The sequence below is a fragment of the Manis pentadactyla genome, chromosome 2 (genome assembly GCF_030020395.1).
Source record: "Manis pentadactyla isolate mManPen7 chromosome 2, mManPen7.hap1, whole genome shotgun sequence".
Classification (NCBI taxonomy): Eukaryota; Metazoa; Chordata; class Mammalia; order Pholidota; family Manidae; genus Manis; species Manis pentadactyla.
In genome coordinates, this window is record NC_080020.1 from 160,379,105 (window position 1) to 160,404,447 (window position 25,343).

Here is a 25,343-nt window from a genome sequence, read left to right on the forward strand (position 1 = left end):
TAATATATATATACATTATTAGTATTAATATTCAATACTAACAACTTTCTAATTTTACAAATAAAATTACCATGCAAAATATTAAATTGAATATGTATCTTAATTATCTTCCAGAATGTTATCTCACTTATCTGTATTGTGTGAGAATTCTCAGTTCATTGAATATGACCATTTTTAAAAACTGTGCTATTCTGTAAGTTGAGAAAAATTGCACCTTTAAAAAAAAGGCATTTCTTCGATTAAAGTTAAACTATTTTTTCCCCAAAATATCCTTTAACAATATGTATTTCCTTTTTTGTGAGTCAATATTCCAGCCTTATAATACTTTTATATTGGGAGGCTCACTTAAACCTTTTATTGCTTTGAAAATATTCATATTTCTTCCTGATTTATTGTTTCTTTCTTTTGCCATTTGTATTGAAACCCATTTAATAGTCATGTAAAATGCAGTTATACGTTATTTATATTTGGGACTAGTAATGATATAAAACAAGTACATTTTCACATATTTAATAAAAAAATAGTTGACAAATTAGCCTGAAATGGGTCTCTTCTGAATATTATATTTATATCAGTGCTAATGTCCTTTGGGTTACTCCCATGCTGTGGTCTGGACCTTGATCACGGTTGAAATCATTCATACTTTTATACTATCTGGAACTTATTCAAGTGCAGTTCAGACATCAAGCTTTATCTATTCACCCAGCACCACAGAAGACACTTATTATCACTTACCTGGAACATCAGGTGTATGTTAAAGTGTCTAAAATTAGCTCAGTTAATTTAATCTCTATTAACATGTGGCTTGTGTGTGAAGTCTGCTTCTCTTTAGCTATTGTTATCCATGTCAAAAGATTATTAGCAGATAAGGGCATGGACTTTCCATCTGGTCACAGATGGTGGAGATAGCAAAATGCCTGTGAGGTGTCAAACTTTTTGACTATGTTCAAAAAGGCTGTCTCTCAAAGGAGCTTACTTGTATGTGCAAGCATTTAAAGCTTTGATATAGAAAACAGTGCTCATGGTTCAGAGATATAAGAGTTATGAATTTTACTTTCTTCAAAATTACTGAAGACAAAACACTCTCATACATAAATAATACACTTTTATACTATCTGGAACTTATTCAAGTGCAGTTCAGACATCAAGCTTTATCTATTCACCCAATAAATAAGTGAAATTAAGGCATAAAGAGCATTCAGAAAAGTCTTAATCCTCACACCAAAAATTAATTAAAGGGTCAAAGAACTTACCCATGAGTCATACTTGGAACATGGCCTGGCTCTGGGTGCAGAAAAAAAATAAATTGGCTCTAAACTGCTCCCTCTTGCTAAAAAATAATAATCAGGTTTTCAGCACTTTGAGTCTTTGAGTCTTCTTTGAGTATTTTACTCTTTTTTTCTATTCTGTGTTAGTTTGAAGACAGGATAGATCAGGCTTGTTGTTTAACCACACTTAATCTGAGAACAGCTCTGAGTTCAATTCTCTCTTTAATGTTACAAATACGTTTTGCACTCTGCCTTAGACAGCATTCTTAAAAAATGTAATCTCTAAATACTGTCAGCTATGTGTATTGAGTGCCTGCTATGTGCAAAGCTCTTACTTGGATATTAAAGTTAAAACAGATATGTAAGACAAATATTAGGGCAATGGAAAGTGAAGTGTCTTGAACTCATGTAGTTGAGATTGGCTTGTAATTCCAGGTCTACCTTTATTCTCAACAATGCCTCTATCAGTTTAGGTATGCCTGTGTTAGGTCGGTACCTCCAAATTTAAAAGTCCAAATAACCAGGTTATGAGTTACCTTTAATTCCTCCACTTGTCGGTAAGCTTTGCTAACCCACTCAGCCATCTCCACAACTTTGGAGAACATTTTATGTATGCAGCCTGATCTTATCTGGAGTGCTGTGACAGGACTGCCCTGTATACACATTTGGCCAGTAGCTCTTGATAAGTGGACAAGAAAGATGCCTGTTGATTATGACAAACAGTTACACTTTTAACCAGTAGCCTTCTATCCTGCTTCGTGGTGAAATAAAATGGCCATTCTAACTATACTGGGAAACTAGACAAGGCCAACTGGTATCACCACTTTTATTTAATAGCATTTTAGAAGTTTTAACTGAGGAAGCAGAAAAGGAAAAACAATTGAAGTATTACAGTGATGAAAACCTGATTATTATTTTTTAGCAATTATATTGTCTGGAAAACAAAAGAGAACCATACAGAGGCAAATAATTTGTCTAGAAAAAAAGTGAATGTATTAAAATCAGTATTTCCCATGTACTAAAAATGTCTAATTCAAAAATATACTGGAGCCATACCATACCTATATGAATAAATCTCTGATTAAGATACATTACGATCTATTTTATTAAGAACTTTAAGAAGATATAGATAAGAAGAACTGCACAAAATTCAAACAAATGGACAAGTAATAAAAACAAAATAAAAATTGTGTATTGAGGGTATGATGAAATGGGCATTCACACATGCCAATTTAGGTTGTGTACATTGTTCTGAGAAGTAATTTGTCAACACATAAATTTAAAAAAAATCATGTACTTATTGACTAGATAATAGTTTTTCATAATGTATTTTTTACACAAAACTAGGCATGTGTGCAGGGTCTTATTTACATGGAACTTTATGTTTACTAGTGAGAACTGGAAACAGCAAAAATGTCTAAGTATAAGGGACAGATCAAGTACACTATAGGGTTTTAGTAACATGAAACATGATGCAACATTAGATCTCAGACTGCAGAAGAATGCTTATTACTATGGAAATATGATGACACATTTTAAGCAGAAAGATTAGGTTACAAAACAGGGACTGTGTGATTTTAGTTCAGGAATGGGACATGATGCAGGTATTTGGACATCAAATAGGCATTCCAAACTGAACTGAGGGGGTAAAGGAGTTGACTCCCCATATCCATTCTCCTTTCTTCTGATAGGAATTGAGCGCTTGCATTTTAGCTGGCTACAGTCGGCCCGCCTAAAGGCTGCATCATCCAGTCTCTCTTGTAAACTAGATTTGTCCTGTGACTAAGTTCTGGACATTGGTATGTATGTGAAAGAGATGTGTGCAAATTTCAGGTCACTGCTTTAAAGGAAGGAGATATGCTTCTCTGTCTTCCCCCATCTTGCGTCTGGGTATTTGGATGTGGTCTTAAAATACATTGTTTTTAGAAGATATTTATAATCTCAGGAAGGACAACAGCTGGCAGGTACTGCCCCACCCCTGCTCTAGGGGATTCTCTCTCCTTTTCTGAGAAATCCAGTCTTCCTGTAAACACCCATGGGGAGGCTGGAATGTGAAGAGAAACCATACACAACACTCCAGAGGCTTAAAAAGAGCAATACACAATTGCTCTTTTGGGGCAAAATTGCAATATTTCTAGAATCTCTCACTTGGCCTTAGTGTGTCTCCATATCAGTAGGTGTTTCCAAGGGGTGGAGAGAAGTAGTCCATCTCCATATCAGTAGTAATTACAAGGGTGGCAGGAGAGAGGGCATATCTGGACTGGAGAGGTTTGGTGACGTCCCTTTTTGCAACTGGGTCAGGAGAGACACAGGTGAACAGAAGTGGACAAATGCTTGTGGCAACAAATGGATTTCTCCCACTCTCCTTCTCCCTTACACCGATTTTGGCCTTCAAAGGTAATTTGCCCTGGGCTGGGAACAGATTTACCCCCCCGAGTTACACTCTTCCACAGAAATACACTCATCTAAAATAAACAGGTGTATAAAAGAGAGGCTACGCTCCTCCCATCCTGGCTGATGGGCTGCTTTGAGAGGGCGTCTGGGTGGTTTTGCCCCACAACTCCCAGCCAGGACTACCTAGAGGCTAAATGGTATGGAAGTGCCCAACAACTAAGAATAGCTTTCAGATAAGCCCCCAAAGTCTTATGCTTGGCCTTTGCCCAAGAAGTTGGGCTAGTTATCAATGTATTGCCACTTAGCTTCAAATCACTCTTGTGATAAAGGATTTGGACCTGTAAATAGTTGTCAGTCAGTGCAATGTTAACATAGTCAGCAGAGAGCACCAGAGGGACATTTGAAGAGGAAGAGACTTCTGGTTCCAGTTTGAGCCTCTGGCCAGGCTCTTGCAATGATCTGTAGCTGGCAGGGCCCAGTGGCCAATAGCCTCCCAGGCACCCTAAAGTGTGGATTTCCAGCAGCTCAGGTGGGATCAAAAGTCCCATCATTGAGGTGGGCTCCGTGATTTCAAAGCAGATGATGAAATCTGAGAGTAGCAGTAGCTACCTGGCAGCACTTAATCGCAGAAGAACATACCTATTGAAAAAGGCAGCAGGGTATACCAGTTATCGGAAAACCTTGGCCTCCAGAGGGCTTTGGCAGTGGCTATTTGATCATGAAGTGTTTAGTAATGAAATAGTTGGGGAGCCCACTGAAGTACTGCTTGATCATTATAACAGGCAAAAGTCTAAGCCTGGTACCAAAAATCTGACTTGAATAATCACAGCGGAAAGCCCCAGCCTCTTATCCAGTTTCCTGTCCTAAGTGAATTCACAGACCTTTTATTGAATGTTGGGTCCCTCTGAGGAAGGAACATGCACTATTGCCAAAAGTACCCACCATAATAAATCTTCCTTCAAGTCTTTCCCAAGAAAAGCCCATTTACTAGAATGACTATACACTAGAGAAAAGGAAATACCCAGACTTTTCAGAGGTACTGGCTTTAAACTGATGCTCATACCCAAGGGCCGCCAGTGCCAGGCTGTCCTAATAAAGTCTGTAAAGAAGTATGAGGATGTACCTCTTAGAATGGGCACAGACTGTGAAGATATTTGTGTCCATATGAATGCCCATCAAAAGGCATCCACTACATGGGAGACTTACTAATCAGGTAAGCAAAATGGCATATATACATATACACTCTGTGCAAAGGTGTCAATCAGCCTCTTTCTCTAACCAGCCTACTGTTCGCTCAAGGGATGCCTGAACAAAGTGACCACTGGTGGCAAGGTCAGAAGCTATGCCTTGGGCTTAACAACATCATCTTCCCACCAAGGATGAGCTGGCTAGCAACGCTACTAAGTGCCTAACCTGTCAACAGCAGTGATCAGCTGGTCTTGATACGTCACCATTTCCTGGGGGCAAAGTAACCAGCTATCTGGCAGCACGTTGATTACAATGGAGTAGAAATTAAAGCTCACTGGAATAGGCATACATTCTAGAAATGGATTTGCCTACCCTGCCCCTATGCTTCTGCCACACCACCACTGTTTGTGGACTCACAGAATATGCCCCATCACGTTGCATTTAATAAAGAACTCAGTTTACAACAAAGGAAGTTCAGCAGTGGGTTCATATCCAGAGAATTAACTGGAGTGACGCCTCACCACCAGGAAGCAGCTAAGCTGATGAAAGGTGAAACGGTTTACTGAAGACTCAGTTACAGCTACAAATGGGAGACAACACCCTGAAAATCTGGGCTTATATAATGGAATATATATGTTTTCCATTTAGATACATTATATACTTTCTCTTCTATAGTCAGAATAAATGGACCTATGAATCACCGGGTCAGAGTGGAAACGACTCCTTTCCCTGATGCACTCAGTAACCCACTCCAAGGATTTTTTGTTCCCATCCTGGCAACTTTGAGCTCTGTTGATTTGGACTTCTTAGTCTCCAAGGGCAGAATGTTTTAGCTCTATTTTCAAAATATATCCAGAATTCAATGATCTCTTACTATCTCTATTACTGTAATGGTAGCCCAAACCACAATAATTTCTTGGTTGAACAATTTCAAAAACCTGCCCAATCTCCCTTCTATTCTATTCACATGGCAGATAGTGATTTTGAGAAATGCAAATCAGATCATGTCTCTCCTTTGCTTAATACCTTCTAATGACTTCTCAGAGTAAAAAACCACAAATCTGTGTCATGCTTAACAAGGCCTTGTGCAATTGGCAATCAGTTATCTTGACCTCATTTTCTGCCCATCACCTCCTATGTTCTAGGCATACTGGTCTCCTTGTTTGTCTTTAAACACATTAGACCCATTTTCCTTCTCAGGATATTTGTGCCTACTTATCCTCTGTGCACTGGGTTCTTTGCCAGGACACCCATAGGATTAGCTCCTTTGCTCATGCAGTCTGCTCAGATAACAACCTGTTTTAGGGAAACTTCCATGACCACCCTACCAAAAAATGACAACACCTACCATCACTCTCCAATACCTTTTATAAGTTATTTTGTCTCTCTCTTGTGTATATTTGTTTGTTACTACAACAAATAAGGGGAATCGTCATGTAAACAAGAACTCTGCCTTACAACCTACTGAATCCCTCACATCTAGATTTAGAGTTTCTCAAACTCAGCACTATTGACTTTTGGGGCTGGATAATTCTTTGACTTGGGGAGCTGTCTTAGCATTATAGGGTGTTCAACAGCATCCACGGCCTTTACCCAGCAGGTGTCAGTCATACTTCTACCCCAAATTATGACAACCCAAAAATATTTCCAGACAATGCAAATAACCTTTGGAGGGAAAAATTGCCTCCGGTTGAGAGCCATGGATCAAGATCAGTTACTACAGAGTCAAATGCTTTTACTTAGAATTTGTTCCAAACATTGTCCTTTATTTTTCTTTTGTTTCCATGGGAATGTTTCTTTAAAAAATTTTATCAAATGTACATCACAGTGGTACAACAGTCCCTTTCCCCCTTCCCCCACCCCCATCCTATCTACTCCCCTCCCCCTAGCAACCACTAGTCACTTCTCAGTGTCTTTGAGTCTAATGCTGTTTTTTCCTTCTGTTTTGCTTTGTTTTTATATTCCATAAGTAAGTGAAATCATATGGTATTTGTCTTTGCCTTGTTTATTTCACTCAACATATCCTCTAAATCTATCCATGTGGTTGCAAATGGCAGGATTTCTTTTCTTTTTATGGCTGAATAATATTCCATTGTGTATATGTACCACCTCTTCTTTATCCATTCATCTACCGATAGACACTTAGGTTGCTTCCATATCTTGGCTATTGCAAATGGTGCGGCGATAAACATAGGTATATATTTTTGAATCAGGGATTTTGTTTTCTTTGGGTAAATTCCTAGGAGTGGAATTACTGGATCAAATGGTATTTCTATTCTTAGTTTTTTGAGGAACTTCCATCCTGCATTTCACAGCAGTTGCACCAATTTTCAGTCCCACCAACAGTGTAGGAGGGTTCACATTTCTCCACACCCTCGCCAGCATTTGCTATTTCTTGTCTTTTGGATAGTGGCCATTCTAACCCGTGTGAGGTGATATCTCTTTGTGATTCTGATTTGCATTTCCCTTGATGATTAGCAATGTGGAATATCTTTTCATGTGCCTGTTGGCCATTTGTATTTCTTCTTTGGAGAAGTGTCTGTTCAGATCCTTCACCCATTTTTTGATCAGGTTATTTGTTTCTTGGATTTTGAGGCATGTGAGCTCTTTATATATTTTGGATGTTAATCGTTTATCAGATGAGTCATTTACAAATATATTTTCCCATACTGTAGGATGCTTTTCTGTTCTGATGATGGTATCCTTTGCTGTCCAGAAGCTTTTTAGTTTGATATAGTCCCACTTGTTCATTTTTTAATTTGTTTCCCTTGCCCAAGGAGATGTGTTCAGGAAAAAGTTGCTCATGTTTATATTCAAGAGATTTTTGCTAATGTTTTCTAAGAGTTTTATGGTTTCATGACTTACATTCAGGTCTTTGATCAATTTTGAGTTTACTTTTGTACATGGAGTTAGACAATAATCCAAGTTCATTCTCTCACATGTAGCTGTCCAGTTTTGCCAACACCAGCTGTTGAAGAGGCTGTCATTTTCCCATTGTATATCCATGGCTCTTTATCATATACTAATTTGGCCATATATGCTTGGGTTTATATCTGGGCTCTCTATTCTGTTCTATTGATTTATAGGTCTTTTCTTGTGTCAGTATCAAATTGTTCTGATTACTGTATTTTTGCAGTGGAGCTTGAAGCCAGGGAGTGTAATAACCCTAGCTTTGTTCTTCTGTCTCAAGATTGCTTTGGTTGTTTGGAGTCTTCTGTGGTTCCATGTGAGTTTTAGAACTATTTGTTCCAGTTCGTTGAAGAATGCTATTGGTATTTTGATAGGGATTGCATTGAATCTGTAAATTGCTTTGGGTAGGATGGCCATTTTGACAATATTAATTCTTCCTATCCATGAGCATGGGATATATTTCCATTTTTTGGTGTCTTCTTTAATTTCTCTCAGGAGTGTCCTGTAGTTTTCAGATATAGTTCTTTCACCTCCTTGGTTAGTTTTATTCCTAGGTATTTTATTCTTTTTGATGCAATTATAAATGGAGTTGTTTTCCTGAATTCTCCTTCTGCTAGTGCATTGTTAGTATATAGGAATGTAACAGGTTTCTGTATATTAATTTTGTAGCTTGCAACTTTGCTGAATTCATTTATTAGTTCTAGTAATTTTGGGGTAGATTCTTTAGGGTTTTCTATTTATAAATTCATGTCACCTGCAAATACTGAGAGTTTAACTTCTTATCAATTTGGATGCCTTTTTATCTCTTTGCATTGTCTAATTGCTATGGCTAGGACCTCTACTACTATGTTGAATAAAAGTATGACAGATTTTTTAGTAAATGAGTGACATATATCTGCATATATGTGCCAAGAAAATATTGGAATGATGGGCACTGAAATGCTAATGGTAGAGACATTATTTCTGCAAGTGTGTTTTTATGTTTTTACTTCAAGTTCTCTTTATTACTTTTACAGGAAAAACAATTCCAATTAATTCTTAGAATAATCCTCTTTAGCTTCCACATCCTATTTCCTTCTACGTTTAACTCCTCTCTGGCATTAAGGATTTTTGGCTGAAAACTTTGTTCTCAAACTGACACAGACAACATGATTGCCTTCCTTTGCACCCAAAAGACCTTTTAATCACACATGCTAATTTCCCTTAGTTTATTTTATTCTTGTTCCCCAGGAGAAATTTTCAAAAAAGTCTCTGTGATAATCTGCAAAATGTACAGCCATTGTTTTTACTGTTAATGATTATTACAAGCCAAAGGTAATTTTGCAAAAATAATAAGCCAACTTATCCATTAATATTCATATAACTGGAGTCTTTTGGCCCTCATAATGATAAATCTGCTTCATCAGGTAAAATACAGAATACAGGAATGAGACGATTAATTTAAACATTTTCAGGAGCTGAAAATACATACTGCGTGGAATTGGAAGTTACATCAATCAGTTTTTTAAAAATGTGAGTTGGTCATTGTTATATTATTTTAATCCTTAGAAAGTTGTGTTAAAACTTTATTTTTATGTATTAAAATATGAAAGTAACTATTTAAAATTTGCAGTGCTTATTTAGTATTTAAACTTACTTTTACTTCTAACCATATCTTCTTTGTATCTCTTATTTAAACAACAGGCACTATTCCTTGTTTAAACAAACAGGCAATATTCCTGTCCTTCTTTATAACCAGATTTGAAACATAAGTGCTTCATTCTCCAGTACACACCCACAGTGACATTCACATCCTGGCAACACGTCCTGTTACATTATCATCACCCATTTGCCCATTCTACCATAGCCACTTCAATCAGACATTCACCACCTTGATAACTGCAATAACCTACGAACAGCCCTTCCTAATTCCTTAGTCTCTTTTCCTCTAATTTCAACTGCAGTGCTACTAAATGCACCTCCCTAAAGCTGGCCTCCATATCTGTCTTCTCAGAACATCAGCCAAGGTTGTTGGTTGGGCATTAGAGTCTCAATTCTTTAGTCCAGCATATAAGGATCTCTATTAACAACACTGAGTACAGTTCTCCAAATTTATTTCCCCTTTACGTCCTCCACACTATATACTTACCAATTGTCATGCCAAAAAAAAAAATTACCTAAAATGCTCTTATAAGCCACTATATGTCCAAATCCTACCATTATCTTAAGCTCTTTTCAAATATGCCCTTTTCCATGATGCTTTTGATACCATATGCAGTGTCTGTTTTTTGAGTTCCTGAAATTATTTCATCTTCACATATCTTATGACAGTTATTAATTTCTACCATAGAGCGTAGCTATTGTTGTGGATACTATATCTATTCTGTTCTCGTCTATAAGTTTCTGGAAGTTTGTACATGCTTCTGTTGTAGGTCATTGTTTCCTTTCCATCTTTCCATGGTCTTAACCAAGTGCTTAATAAACATGTTTTCTATATGTAGAACCTAGATCTAATGCTCCTCGAGAAAACTTGTTGCCTTTTCCATATTCATTTATATGAAATCAAATTGCATATCTTCCACTTACCCAATAATGAGGAGGGTCACCCTAATTTCTGTTTGGCAGCAATTACCATCTTTGGACACAAAGAAGTCAAATCCCAGGAAAGAGTATAACCCAGAGGAAACCTCACTGTATTAAAATGGACCAATTCTGCTTGATAATGCCATAGTCTAACTTTGTGATCTCTAAGACTCTGCCCTCTTTCTTCCTAAAATTATACTTCTGCCTATTCTTCTGTTTCTCTTACTTACCTTAAGCCTAACATATATTTGCTAATAACAGTAAAACAAAACAAAATAAAACCTAACTGTGCCCCGCTGGATTTCTAGGCCTGGCCAGCCCTATGCGTTTTGTGCCCCACAAGTTGATGTGATGGCCTGGGAGATGTACAAATACTTCCCACATCCTCAGTGAAAAAATTTGAAGTACATTTCTTACATATTTTTCTGCATGATCTAATGATCCTAAGTACATTGTTTTAAGTCACAGGGATGCTAGGGAGGCAGGCAATAGTAATTTGCTTCAGATAATTTCTCTTTGTGATAGTGCTATGTGCATGCTTATAGTTTTCCAAATGCACTTTCTATTGAAAACACATACAACAGCAGTTACAAGAAACCAGACTGCATTAAACATCTTGCTCATTGTAAGCCACTGCTTCTGTGTTTTTCACAAGTTAAAACTGTTGCCCCCAATTAGAATGTGCCCTTTTTTTACAACTAAATTCACTTCATTTCCAATAGGAACCATGAGGAAATCAATACCTATCTTAATGCAATCTAGAATTTTCCAGATTTTACTTCAGAATCCCTGTATTTACACATGCCAAGATGGCTGACACTCATTTTCATTTTGGGGACTAAGAAGAGCCAGGCTTTAGAGGCAGTAGTGCTTTCAGTGATCAGTACGTGCTTTGTGTGCATTCACTCATGCTTGTTCTTCCAAATTCTCACTGAGGGACCTAGACCATGCTCTAATTGCTAGGAACAGAGCATGTTAAGCGATGTAAAAATATTGCCATGTTTTTTCCAAATAAGGTCAATATTTATGTCAATAAGAGAATAATTGAATCTCCCTAGCTAAGTAACCAGCTATCACAGCTAACATAAGAAATAAATTCAAAGACATGAATAATCTCCTTGTGATGTGTCAAAAACTGCCAATTGTCTACCAAAATGCACACTCCCTACTTTTAATATAGAGTTCTTGCTGGTTATTGGCAGCCCCATCAAGAATTTCCCACCTTTACTGTACCTAGGTGGCATCATGTGACTGGTGCTCTACAGCAAAATGTGATAAAATGTAAAGTGTCTCTACTCTGGGACTAGGTACTTAACAATGCTGTGTTCCTTCTTAACTCTTTCATCTCCCATCTGCTGGCCAGATGAAGTTGACTCTGGTATGGCCCAATAAAAAAATGAATGGAATATAAAAACAAAGCAAAACAGAATGAGCAAAACAGTAGTAGGCTCACAGACACTGAGAAGTGACTAAATCGCAGGGGAGAGGTTGGGGTGGGTGGGTGGGAAGGATGAAGGAGATAAAGGGGAACAAATATTCTCAATCATAAATTGGTTATGGCGATGGAAGTACATCATGGGGAATATAGTCAATTATTCTATAACATCTTTTTGTTGACAGACGGTAACTGCACTAGAGGGGGTGAGGATTTTAATAATGTGGGTAACTATTGAACCACTGTGTTGTATATTTGAAACCAGTGTAAGATTGTATATCAACAATACTTTAAAAAATATTTAAGCTATTGCACAGAGAAGCATAGATTGAATGAAAGAAAACATATTATGTACTTACTAAATCACAGTATTTGTTTTCAGTCCCATTCACCAATTTTACAGAAGTTTTGCTGAAATTTGATGAGTAAGTTTCCATCTTCCCTGATGTCAATTTGTTGCTTTTTGAACTAACTGGAAGGTGTTGCATTTTATCTTTTTATTTGTTTATACAATATATTTATATTTTAGTCAAAGGACTAAAAAATGCATTAAAACTTTTTGGAATATATTAAAAAAAAAGGATCCTAAGTCCCTAAATTGTCATAAGAGGAAAGTTGCCCACTTATTTTGGCCTTAAATAGAAATTCACTTATTTTGTATTAAGACTTGGGAATTTAGTTTATTTGCCATATTTTTTAGCTTTCACCACTCATTTCTCACAGCCTAGGAAACTTTTGATACAACTAAGGGGAACTACAATAATCCTATCTGTAACAACAATGTTACAGGTATTCCTTGTTAATTTCTGCTTCAACTGCTGGGCCGTCATTCTTAGTGTATTGTTGAAACAACCAAATAGACACAGTATCAGAAATGCACCAAAGTAAATTGAACAATGCAGATTTTTGCTAAATGTTCTTGGGGAGGTGAGAAATAGGATTGTTTTTTACTTTATATGGGAGGACTTTAAAACTGCCTGTACATGTCATTTCCATTATTCTTCTTCTGCCAATGATTTTATCTCTGTTCACTATTACTGCCCATCCTTTCTAAACTATGAGTTCCTCTGCATTCTTATGAACCAGAGTTTCTCAAATTCAACACTGCTGACATTTTAGACTGGGTAATTCTTTGTTGTGGAGAGCTGTTTTGTCTATCCACTGATACCAGTAGCTCCCCACAGTTGTGGCAACCAAAATGTTCCTAGACACAATGACGTCACCAGAGGTGCAAAGTAACCCCTCTCATTATATGCAGAGTAATTAAGACCTCTTTCCTCTCTCCTCCCTAGCTCACCATTCTCTAATTCCCATTCCCAGTCATCAAAAAAAATCTCACTTTTCCCGAACATGTGTGTGATCTGCACACGGAAGAGTCAAAGGCTCACACTACGTAGAAAAGTCAGATCAGTCTTCATATTCACAAAATCACATACAGCTGACCTTTGAACAACTCAAGTTTGAACTGCAGAGATCCATGACACATATATTGGAAAATTTCTTGGAAATTTGCTACTATTAAAAAAAGCATTTTCTTTTCTCTAGCTTGCTTTATTGTAAGAATACAGTATATAATACATATAACATACATAATGTGTTAATCAACAGTTTACGTTATCGTTAAGCTTTCCAGTCAATGGTAGGCTATTAGTAATTAAGTTTTGGGGGAGTTAGTAGTTAAACGTGGATTTTCTACCAAGTGGGGGGCAGTGCTCCTAGCCCTCACATTGTTCAAGGGTCAACTGCATATATATGCTTTTTCATATATGTATAGATGAGCTGTATACATATCTCCATATAATACAATGAAAGCAAACACACCAATGAACAGTGGACATATAAAAAGACATCAAGTTAGAGGAGGTCAATTGGAAAAAAGATTCCTTTAGAAATAAAACTTACTGAAACAAATAAAAATTTAGAAAGTCTGTATAATAGAAAAAGATTTATCTATGACATAGGGTTAGAAGTCATAAAAGACCAAGTGGGTTATTTGGAGATTAAAGAGAGAAATTTTAAATGCCATGGAGAAACTGAGCAACAATTTGGAAACATAGATATATATGATCAAGTCAATATTCTTTTCCAGGAGTTTAGAAGAATTTTACTAAGGATAAAAAAAGGGTGCTCTTAAGATGACAAAGTGGGAGGACTAATAAAAGAAATTTAGTATTCATATAACAGATTCCAGAACAGAACAGTGCAGAGAGAAGAGAAACAGTAATCAAAGAAATGATTAAAGAAAATTTTATTAATAATATGAACATTCTAGTCTTATATCTAACTTAAAGAGAGAGATACAGTAACATATAAGCTTATGAAAGTTTAAAATTTTAATGTGAAAATATTATCCAATAATTATACAGGCAGAAAGATAAGTAATCTTCATAATTAAAGGTGAGAAAGTTGGTCATGCACAAATTGTTCAAATTTTAAACTAACAGTATGCAAACAAAGCCAAAAAGTAGAATTGATTACAAGAAACCTTGGGGAGAAGTAAGTAATATTTTAAGTCATATACAAATTATTAATAATGTTCACTATTTAAAAAGTTATAACTCTGGCACAAAATTAGACAACTGAGGAGCGAGTGTATGAATCCCTAGAAAATAGAGGCATGAAAAAAATTAGGACAAGGGAAAAACTAAGAGACTTAGAAAGGAAAATTTTGAGAAGAAAAATAAATAAGAAGAGTTAATAAGAATATAGTAAATAGAAAAACAAAGTAGCATTATGTCAAAATACCCAAAGTTAAAATATGTGAATGGAGGCTTATGTTGTTTATTAAAGGAAAGAGTATCAAAATGGTTTTAAAACTCTAGCTGTATGATGTTAACAAGGATTAGACCTACAACAAAATGGCACTAAGTGCTTGAAAACAAAAGAATGGGAAAATGTAGGCCAGAAAAACACTATGTGAAGGAAAGACAAATTAGAATTCACGGGAAAAGCAAAACTGTGAATAGTATTGATAATGAGCCACATGGTGCAGTAGTTAACAAGCATGCCTCTGGAGCCATTCTTTGTGGGTCTGAGTCCAAGCCAGCTCCTTTGCTCACTAGCTGAGACTAACTGGACTTTGGGTATTCACGGTTTACATCAGTTATCTCCTCTGTAAAACTGGAAGAATAATAACAATAACACTATTGACCAAGTAGAGTTGCAATGTGTACTTAAACACTGCCTGCTGTGTAGGAAGCTTAATAAATATTCATTATTATTTAGTGTTTATCAAAAGTTTAATTTATCAAGCTGCATAGTAATGGTAAGTCTCTCTGGGACTATCAAAATAGGTTGCAATATATTAAAAAATATTTGATAGCTGTCCAAGTTAGTTGACAAATTTATTATTGTAATGAGTCCTTTTATGCACCACCCTTTGAAACTGAGAGGAAACACAGTTTAAAAAAATTACAATGGGAATTTAATAAAGCAATTAACCATCTTATGCTCAGAGGTAAATATAATTACAGTAACCAAAACCTGGAAGTAAATTTGTATTCAAATAAATCTAGAACACTCAATAAACCAGATCATATATTGGGAATTAAAGAAACTCAACAGTTTTCCCAAAGCAGAAAACATGTAGGCTCTTATTCTGAACATTAGGAGAAAAATGGGAAATTCACAACAAAAGAATAGCACTTCTTCCCCACCCCCCAATTTTATATATATGGATGATAAGAGACATGCTACTAAAATTTTCTTGGGTTAAGGAAGAAATGAAATTAAAATTAGAAAAGTCTTTGAAGTGAATGGCAATGAAATCGCTATATATTTAAACCTAGCAGACTCCACAATAGTACGCAGAGAAAATGTCCAGACTTCAATATATGTAATAGAAAACAAGAAAGATTGAAAACACATCAGCTAAGATTTTGATTTAAGAAGCTAGAATAAAAATAAAATACATTTTAAGATAGAAAGAACAGGATAATTTAAAAAATGTGAAATAATATAACAAAAAATTTTCCTTGGTTAATACAAATAAACTTATTTTATACGATTAATAAAATAGGCAAGCCTTGAGGAAATCTTATCAAGAAAAAATGGAAGAAGACCGAAACAAACAAATGAACAACAAAATTGGAAGTGAAGTAAAAGCGTACATATAAATATAGAATTGTTACAAAAATAAAAATAGTTATAACATAATTAAAAAATGCTACAGGCAAATTTATATCACTAAATTTCAATTAAATTAATATTTTTAAACAATATACATTAACAAGGAAATGCAAACACAATTAAAATACTCCAATAATCATAGAATTCGAAGAAAACACAACAAAAGAACTTACCTCTAAAATGGATGTCAGATCTAGAGAGTTTGTAATTGAGTTTCACCAAAACTTCAATGAAGTTAGTGTTAATACTAGAAACAAAATTAAGAAAAATAAATTTATAAAGTAATTACTCAACTTACTCCACAAGGCTAAAGCAAATGTGAAATGCAATCTGAACAAGTAGTGGACAGAAAGGAAAATCCACAGATCAATCTAAATTATGAACATAGAAGCAAAACTTGAGTCATGATAGTTCCATATAGTACCAGGCAGGCTTTTTCAACAATAAAACAACTGTTTACCTGCATTACTATGCCCGACTTAAAAGATTGTAAACCAAGAGCAATTATTTTAATACATCATCAAAAAATAATTTGTATTATTTTAAATACTTGTTTCTAGTTTAAAAGCAAAATAAATTCAAAAGACTTTTTATGGTAAGGATAAAAGGACCTAAAATTCTTAAATCTTATCTATTTATGACAAACCTAGAACCAATATGTACCATTTTTGTTACCCTAAGGGTAATGATAAAGATGTCCACTTTCATCACATTCATTCAGAATCTCTGATAATGAAATAATAATAATTAGAAAATGCAAATTTCTAGATACTAGAAAGAAAAACAACAATAAAGTCAAATTAGCTCAAAAACTATGAAGCTTACTTTTTTAAGGCATACACACTGTGGTTTTGGTGACCCTGATGTATCATTGCATAATAATTATGGTCCTGATGCTGTATTAGGGATAGAAAGGGAAGGAGAATGAAGCAAGACAAGATAGAGGTAAATAAGAGAAGCATCTATGTAATGACATTGCTGGGTTAAAGAAGTGGAGAGGAAGAAGGGAAGACGTACAGAGAAACAGTGAAGGAAAGAGACGATGGAGAAACAGAAATCTGGGTTGTGTGAAGAGAAGGAGACTGTCATTATTTTGACATACTTTTTAAATAATTGTAGAAAACCGCAACATTCTACTCTATGGCAAGTTGTAGTGCAAGCATCTGAGGTGTGTCTCCTCCCTCTGCCCCTATCCTCCCACCCACTGCTTCCCCATGGCTAAGATAAGTGTAAACTAAGCATGTGATGTCTTTAGTTCTTTTTCTTATATTTACATGTATTTTTACAGTGTAATAGATGGGGCTGCATTCTGGCAGCCAGGCCACACTTTTAGGTTTTGCACCTGTATGTAGCTATTTATTCCTTGCATCTTCTCCCCTTTGCTGGTTTGGCTTCTGCTAGTATACCTGCTATCTGTGCTTGTTTATTACTATATTGGGGGCATTCTAGAACTTGTGACTTGATTGCTCTTTACCTGACTTCCATTATTGGCTGAGGAATTTTGAAAAAGTCAAGGAACATTTCTTAACCTTGGATACCTCATCCATAAAATGAGAATTATAATAAAGCCTGCTTTACAGTTTTGTTTTATCAGTCACTGAGATAATGCTTTGTAAAATGCTAAACAAATATTAGTTATTTTTAGAATGTCAGAATTTCTTGGTATACTTTCCTCTACCAAGCACAGTCATGAGCTATTATCAATAAATTACCAACAACAATGGAAAACAGCTCTGAAGGTTCACCTGAATAGCTTCCAAATTGTAAGACACTCAGAACGTAAAAAAAAGAGACAGAAAGAAATCACTGAACGATACCACAGATTCAATCAACTTTAAATATAAATCTGAACCTCATACAAATACAAACCACTTCTGTTTCAGAGCTCTTGTGTGCATTAGTATAAGCCCAGATTGCTAGAGAGTGAACATGGTACATTACTAAATATTATTAATATGTTATGTGCACAATTTCTGCATCTTTAAACAAAATAGGAAACAAGATCATGTCTTTATTTAAGATGCTGATAAAACTAACTTAAATATACCATACAAGTTAGAAGGAGGTTGACAGAAACTAGATCATAAAGCAAAATGTGAAAGACTTTGGGGAAACAGAAGTTGGTAGCTTCTTTATGAGGGAAGAAAACAGGGACCTAATGTGGAGCAGGGTCAAGAGCCAGATGAGATAGGCTGCAGAGAGCTTTCTGGTGTGCTCCTCTCCATCCTCCACACAAGCTACCTAGCTCCTTGGTGGCAGGAAAACAATAACAACTGCGCATGGAGGAGTGGCAGCGTTAAGTTAATGCAGCCCAGCTAGGGTGGGAGAACAAGGCAGCCTGCTTTGAGTGGACCTGCCTCCATTATAGCCCAACTGCAGGAGCCACCTAATATCCACACAAGGAAGGGGCACTTTAAAAATAGGAGTGCAGGCTATTTATAATAGTCGACAAATGGAAGCAACCTAAGTGTCCATCAGTAGATGAATGGATAAAGAAGATGTGGTACATATGCACAATGGAATATTATTCAGCCATAAGAAGAAAACAAATCCTACCTTTTGCAACAACATGGATGGAGCTAGAGGGTATTATGCTCAGTGAAATAAGCCAGGCAGAGAAAGACAAGTACCTAATGATTTCACTCATCTGTCGAGTATAAGAACAAAGAAAAAACTGAAGGAACAAAACAGCAGCAGCAGAATCACAGAACCCAAGAATGGACTAACAGTTACCAAAGGGAAAGGGACTGGGGAGGATGGGTGACAAGGGAGGGAGAAGACGGGGGAGAAGAAAGGGTGCCTTAACAATTAGCACGTATAATGTGGAGGGGGAAGCACGGGGAGGGCTGTGCAACACACAGAAGACAAGTAGTGATTTTATAGCATCTCACTAGGCTGATGGACAGTGACTAATGGGGTATGTCGGGGGGACGTGGTGAAGAGTGGAGTCTAGTAAACATAATGTTCCTCATGTAATTGTAGATTAATGATACCAAAATAAAAAATAAAAAATAAAAAAAAACAGGCCAGTATAAAAAAGAAAAACTACTTGAAGTAATAAGGAAAACATTTGTGCATGCTAAAAAATGTTGTCTAAAAAAAAATAGGACTACAGGTACTGTGTTCTCCAGTGGGCACAGTCACCTGATGAAAATGGACTTGAGACCAGATGGGAACACTAGAAGGTCTTGGCTCTGAAGTCTTAACCCAAAGGCTTTTTTTAGGTGGCTTTTCTTAGGACCATGGGTTTCACCTTTTCACCTTTTCTCTGGGTTTACAATAAAGCCAAAATAGCTGACATCCCAAGAGAGTAAGAAATCACAGGGGAAATGGCCAAGACACTTGGGAACTCAAAATATATAAAAGAAAAAAAAAGAAGTAAGAATAAGAGAATGCCTAATTCTCAGTCTTATGAGACTTCATACTCATCAGAAAAATAATGAACAATGCAAATTTTGAATGTACACCAAGCACAGCATATATATTTTTACAGATAAAGCATACATTGATAAGAGACACATAACCCATGAAGAGGAACTAATTGGAGATACTGGTGTGAATAATCTAAATATGAAATAAGGACCTAAAAATTGAACAAAGAAAAAAATTAGTAACTGGAATATCAGATCAAGTGATATTTCACAGAAGGCACACAAAAGAATTAAATGGTTGGCAAAAAAAGGGATATCTAGATATAGGGACTATAAAAACAGAAGTGTCATCACCCACATATATACCAGAAAGAGATAAGAAAATAAACTGGAAGGAAGAGACATTTGAAACAATAAAAAAATCTCTCAGTTTGTAAGAAAATGAAAAATGCATGTATTGTGTTGAACAGAAAAGTAAAAATCATGTACTTGTAGGCTTACTGTAATATTTGAGATCATCTAATACAGAGAACATTCTAAAAGCTTCCAGAGAGAAAAATGCAGATAGCCCACAATAGCATAAGTACCAGATTATAATCAGATTTCTCAACAGCTACACTGCAATGCCAGAAGGTAATGGACTAATGTTTATGTGTTGATGGAAGAGAAATGTGGGCATATATTTTATCCAGTAAAGCTATAATTTAAATTTGATGGCGAAATATTATTCTCAGGCATATGAGACTTCATACAATTTACTGCACAAAATTTTCTTTCAAAGCGCTCTTGGAGGAGGTACTCAAACAGAAATAGAAATGCATTTAAAAAGAAGCACAATTTAGGAGGCAACACTGAATAAGTAAGTTGACAAAGCCTTACTGTGGTATAAACAAACAATGTCCTCAAATGAAGAGAAGAGCAGGAAATGGAGCTGGTGAGGTTGGGGGTTTACCAAACAGAAAACAGGGAAGAAAGAAATGAATATTGATGCCTTAAGAAAGAGATAAGAAGAAATACACATAAACATACATACATAAAACGATACATGTGTGTGAGTCACCAAGAGTAAATATCCAATGAACAAACTTTCAAATCAGAGGAAGAAAATTTAAGTCATTTAATGCAGTTAGGAAAGAAGAAAAAGCATGTAGTAATGAGAGTATGAAATCAATATGATATATAGAAACCTGATACACAAAGGCAGAAGGAAGTCCTAATGTAACAGTAGTTATAATAAATGTAAAAGGATTAGACCACAAAATAAGAAAATAAAGTCCCTCTGATTATATAAACCATATATATGTCAGTCATGATAACAACTTTAAAATTAGACAAAAAATAAAATTTTTGGTGATAAATGTCAAAAGAGAAAATGAGGGGAGTGCTATATTAGCTAGAAGGATAATAGAAAAGAGATTATCAAAAGATATGAATGTATGCAAACCTAACTGTAAAATCATAAATAAGATAATATCTGTTAGTATTCAGAGATTTTAGTATCATCTTTTAATACTTTGAAGCTAATACATCAAAAAGATAAAAAGCAAACTATCTAAAATATGTAAAAATAAGGTGGAACATTTTCAAAAATTTAATGTGTTTAAGGTCTTTATATGCATATATTTTTATACCATAAAACAGTAATATTAGAAATCAACAAACATAAAAGCAAATATAACTAAAAAATTCTACATACACATTGAAAAAATTAAGTTAAGTAACTCCCTACTGAAGAAGAAATACTTAATTAAATAATGAATAAAAAGAAGAAATTCAAATAAAAAATGTGCCATACAGCATAGGCTTTGAGAAAAATATGTGTGCAAGTTAAGAAACAGTAAGAGAAACAGCAAAGTAAATTCAAAGAAACAGGAAGGATAGAAATATTAAGGAACAATTAATTAATAAGGGTAAGAGTACAAAATCAAGATTTACTCTGAATCGGCTATCTAAAGCCAAGAAAAAAATAGATTTACCCAATAAGGAGTAGGTTTATTCGTTGATCAACTCTAGAAGTACATAATAATACACAAAGCACATAATGCAAGATGAAAATATCAGAAAATTTGTAAACATAAATTACCCTATTAATGGACTAAAGAAGAATGGCATGGTCATTTCAGTTGATGCAGAAAGACTTTTGATAAGGTTTAATTCTAATCTCTGATACAAAACCCCAGAAACTAAGGAGTAAAATAGTAAAACTGAAAATAGTAAAACTCTTGATGTATTACCTTAGGATGAGGAACAGGGAATCTCCTCCTATCAGATTGCATAGTGGGGAGTTGAAGATAACTTCAGTATCTATTACTATGGGAAAATGATCATAGAAATTTTATCTTTGAAAAGGGTGAAATATTATAAAGCAGTCAAAAGTAAAAAAGGTAAAACCTATACAGCACCATGATTAGATTTTAAAAACAGTAATGAGTTTAAAGTAAGCAATTAATAAAGATCTACAGTACAAAGTTATTAATATGAATTTAAATAACCACATATCAGAATATACTTTATAGGAATGCACGCATAATGAAGAATGTATTTTAAATACTCTAGCTCTGGTGTACATAAAGCAGACTCTAGTCAAGAAAAGGGAATCCATGCCAGGTAGTTTAATATAGGAAATACATTTCAAAGAAGTAGTAACATAATTGTTAGAGGGAGGGACTGGACAAAGTGTAGTAAGTTCAGAAGCTACCCACCACTCCTAGGATGGTGTTCTGGGACCACAGAGCCAGGTCACAGAGGGAAGCTACAACCTCAGAAGAGGCACTCAAAGGCCCTCTCATAGAGCCATGATCTGGGAGCTGGAATGTGAAGCAAGAGCTCCCTGGATGGTGCTGGGACCAAGACTGGCTACATAATTTGAGGGGCTCAGTGCAAAATGAAAACCTGTGGCCCCTTGTTCAAAATGTGAGCATTTCATGAAGGTGACAACAGAGCATTAAACCGAGTGTGGGCCCTTCTGTGGGTGAGGCAACTGCATGGGTCTCACACCTGTGAAGCTGGCATAGCTGGACCCTTGGAGAAGATGGAGGTGCCTGGTGGGAACTAGATTCACGGAAAGGGGGCTGCCTAGAGGATCTGGAGTCACAGTCAACCCAGGTGAAAGTGGAGCATGACAGAAGGGGAATCATCTGGCTTTCCCCTCCCCTCCTTTCTGTGTTTGCTCAATTGTGCCTTCCATTGAGCCAGCCTAACTGGATGTCAAAAGGGTAAGGGAGACTGGACAGGCATTTCATGGAGGGTCAGTTTTTTGTGTTAAAAAGCAGACCAGCTGTATCTGAGCATCAAGGCAATGACTAGCCCAGGGCCTTTCCAGGAGAGGGAGACAAAGGAGATAGATATGGAGACTGAAATAATAATACTTAAGTGAGGGATAAGGCTTTGTCTGCCAGGCTACCAGTGCACCATGAACTAAGCAACTTTGTGTATCTGAATAAACTAAAACAAAACAACGACATTATTGAAAATAATAAAAATAAGATTAATGAAATGAAAACATGACACAAGTTTTCAAATTAGCCAATCTACCATAATGCTTATTGCTTTCAATTTGATCTGTGGGAGATCAGAGAAACAAATGCTCTGCATTTTGATAAATCCATAGTATGTCCGTGATACCATGGCATTTCTATTAGCCAAAGACTAGACCCAGCTGAAGGTAAAACAGAGAGTGAAATGAGACAATCAGCTTGACATTTTGAAATTACTGATCATTATTCTAAGTGAAGAAATGGTCCGGACTCATAGTATTCAATGAACTAAAGAGAAAAAGGGGCAAATAAAAGATTAACACACATCCAGTGCTCAGGAGGTGTCAGCCTCCACTTGGCATGCGTTGCCTCATTGATCATCTCAACAACCTAGAGGAAGTATGGAGTAGGAGCCTGATTTTGCAGATGAGAAACCAATGGCGTGCATGGCTGAAAGCTTGCCTGCATCACACCATTACTGAGGGGTAGACCCAGGATCTGAACTCACTTGTCCTCTAGAGAAGATGAATCAGGAAGGTAAGAAATGGACCCAATGATAGCTGGGCTTCTGACTCAGTTCCCAGGTACAGGAGCTTCGTCACATCGCAGAGGGTCTAAGAAATATTCTTTCCTCCTGGCTTAGAGTGGAGTCAGGATGGATGGGCAGGTTCTTGCCTCCATCACTCTCCGTCCTGGCTCCTGGCACTTTCCAAAGGCAGGCAGTCCTCAGCCACAGGAAAGCATTGCTCCAAACATGACCTACCACAGTCTATAGGAGAGAAAGAAACGGGCTTGAGATAAATCCCAGAGAAAAACCAAAGGACACAGGTTGCTTATTTCATGTATGTGTATAAACCCTTTATTTCTTTCACTGAAAATATTACATTCCACCTATAGTCTGGGACTCCATTTTTTCTTTATGCCTATGAGATGGATTATTCCTTTAAAATGTCTCTAAGGTAGGCACCGATTTCTCCCCTTGGCTGAGTGAAATTAGATATGTCATCAAAGCTATTAACATATTAAAAGTTCCATTATTGTGTATCTATCCAAATGTGAAGACAATGGCTAGTAAGGGTAAAGGCAATTAAAAAAAAAAAGGAAAGAAAATATCCAGCCTTCTGGCCTTTGTCAGTGAGTACCTGGTTGTCTACATTCATTACACGTAGAATTTGTTAAAAATTCAAATTCATTTCGATATAAATGTGTTCTCTTGATTAACTTGCTCAGTGATTATAGGCTGAGCTTTCCAGTAAATCTGAAACTTACTTGCTTCTGCTTTGGATTATTTTGAACAGGAAGGAAACAGCCCTGTAAACAAAGAATCATTCTGGAAGGAAACACAAGAATTAATGGCATCAGTTCTGTATCAATACCTCAGGAAAAGCATGCTTTGTCCTCTTGTCATTTCAGGATCTGCTCCTCTTGCTTTGCAAAAGGGCAGTAAATTCAGCCTTTGAATTTTTTGAAGGAAATAAAGTTTGAATGTCAGGATCAAGACCAGCGAATTGGAGGAGGTACAAAGTGAAGAGCCTTTAATCCTCTAAAACAAATCCCTATGAAATCAGAAAGTAACGTAGAATTCTGAAAGGATTGTGTTGTTTGGGGAGGTTTTAAGTTGTCAAGATGATATAAAGTAGAAAAAGTGCAGTGATGCTCTCCAATCCCCTGGCTTGTCAACAGCATGCATCACAACTGAAGGGGCGGAGGTGGCATTTACAGAGAGGCAGGGTGAGCGAGTCTCTGGAGGGCCCTTGGAGAGATGGGAGGCTGCTCAGCTGCAGCGGCCTGGCTGAGGAGTCAAGGCAGAGCAGGGCTCAGGAGGAAACGAGGAGGGGCTAAAGAAGGGTTTGGTTCCTCAGGAACGGTCGGTCGTAATCCCACTTCTTATCGCAGGAAGTGTTTTTTCCTCCCAGGTCCTTACAAACATCCCTGCTCATTTGCTGTCAGTTCATTAACATTAGGTTTACTACTTTATTATTTGTATGTATAATATGTCACACACAAAAAAGGGAAAGCTGAAAACCCAAGAAAGAAGCAAACTTAGGTTTCCCAGAGAGGCATGTTCCAGGGAATTCTCCGCTTCTCCTCTGGGACTGCCCTGCCTTTCCTCCGCACCATCTGCAGAGCAGTACTACAGACAGTACACCTGAGCAGGCTTCACACACCTCCGTCACCTTTTGCTCAGACACTACATCTTTACAGCTGTTTTACTTCCCTGCATAATTGTATATTTAATAATTGTAAAAGTTATCCATGCTCATGGTTGAGAATCCGTCAAATCTCATAAAGTTACAAAGTCTTTTCCAAACTCAAATTGTCTAGAAATGCTCCACTTAACATCAGGTAATGCATCTAAGGTTGCACACACACACACACACACACACACACAGATATATCTATAAATCTATAAACTGAGTTATCTTGCTCTATGTTAAATGTGGCACTCTATATTCTTTACTTCATGCTATATTGCACATATTTTCTCACACTATTAGTATTTCTTGAGTGCATCGTGTATGGCTGCTACTTACTGTGTCATCGTGTACATGTACCCCAACCTCCTTAGCTGATGCCCCAATACTGGATACGTTCATTTTTTCCCTGAGGT

General features: G+C 36.3%; 1 protein-coding gene and 1 long non-coding RNA gene across 2 annotated transcripts in view; both read right to left on the reverse strand.

Moving 5' to 3' along the window:
* The window catches only part of LOC118933915 (uncharacterized), a 115,841-nt gene extending 97,307 nt beyond the window's left edge, over nt 1-18,534 (reverse strand). The window contains exons 1-2 of the long non-coding RNA XR_008995775.1: nt 18,442-18,534; nt 16,059-16,132 (exon numbers count right to left, since the gene is read on the reverse strand). This is a non-coding gene — a long non-coding RNA (uncharacterized LOC118933915). The remainder of the gene's footprint in view (nt 1-16,058; nt 16,133-18,441) is intronic.
* A 3,936-nt stretch (nt 18,535-22,470) lies between these two features.
* Nucleotides 22,471-25,343, reverse strand: part of LOC130682676 (vasodilator-stimulated phosphoprotein-like) — a 179,091-nt gene continuing 176,218 nt past the window's right edge. The window contains exon 6 of the mRNA XM_057497534.1: nt 22,471-23,501. The gene's annotated coding sequence lies outside the window, so the exon portion shown is untranslated. The remainder of the gene's footprint in view (nt 23,502-25,343) is intronic.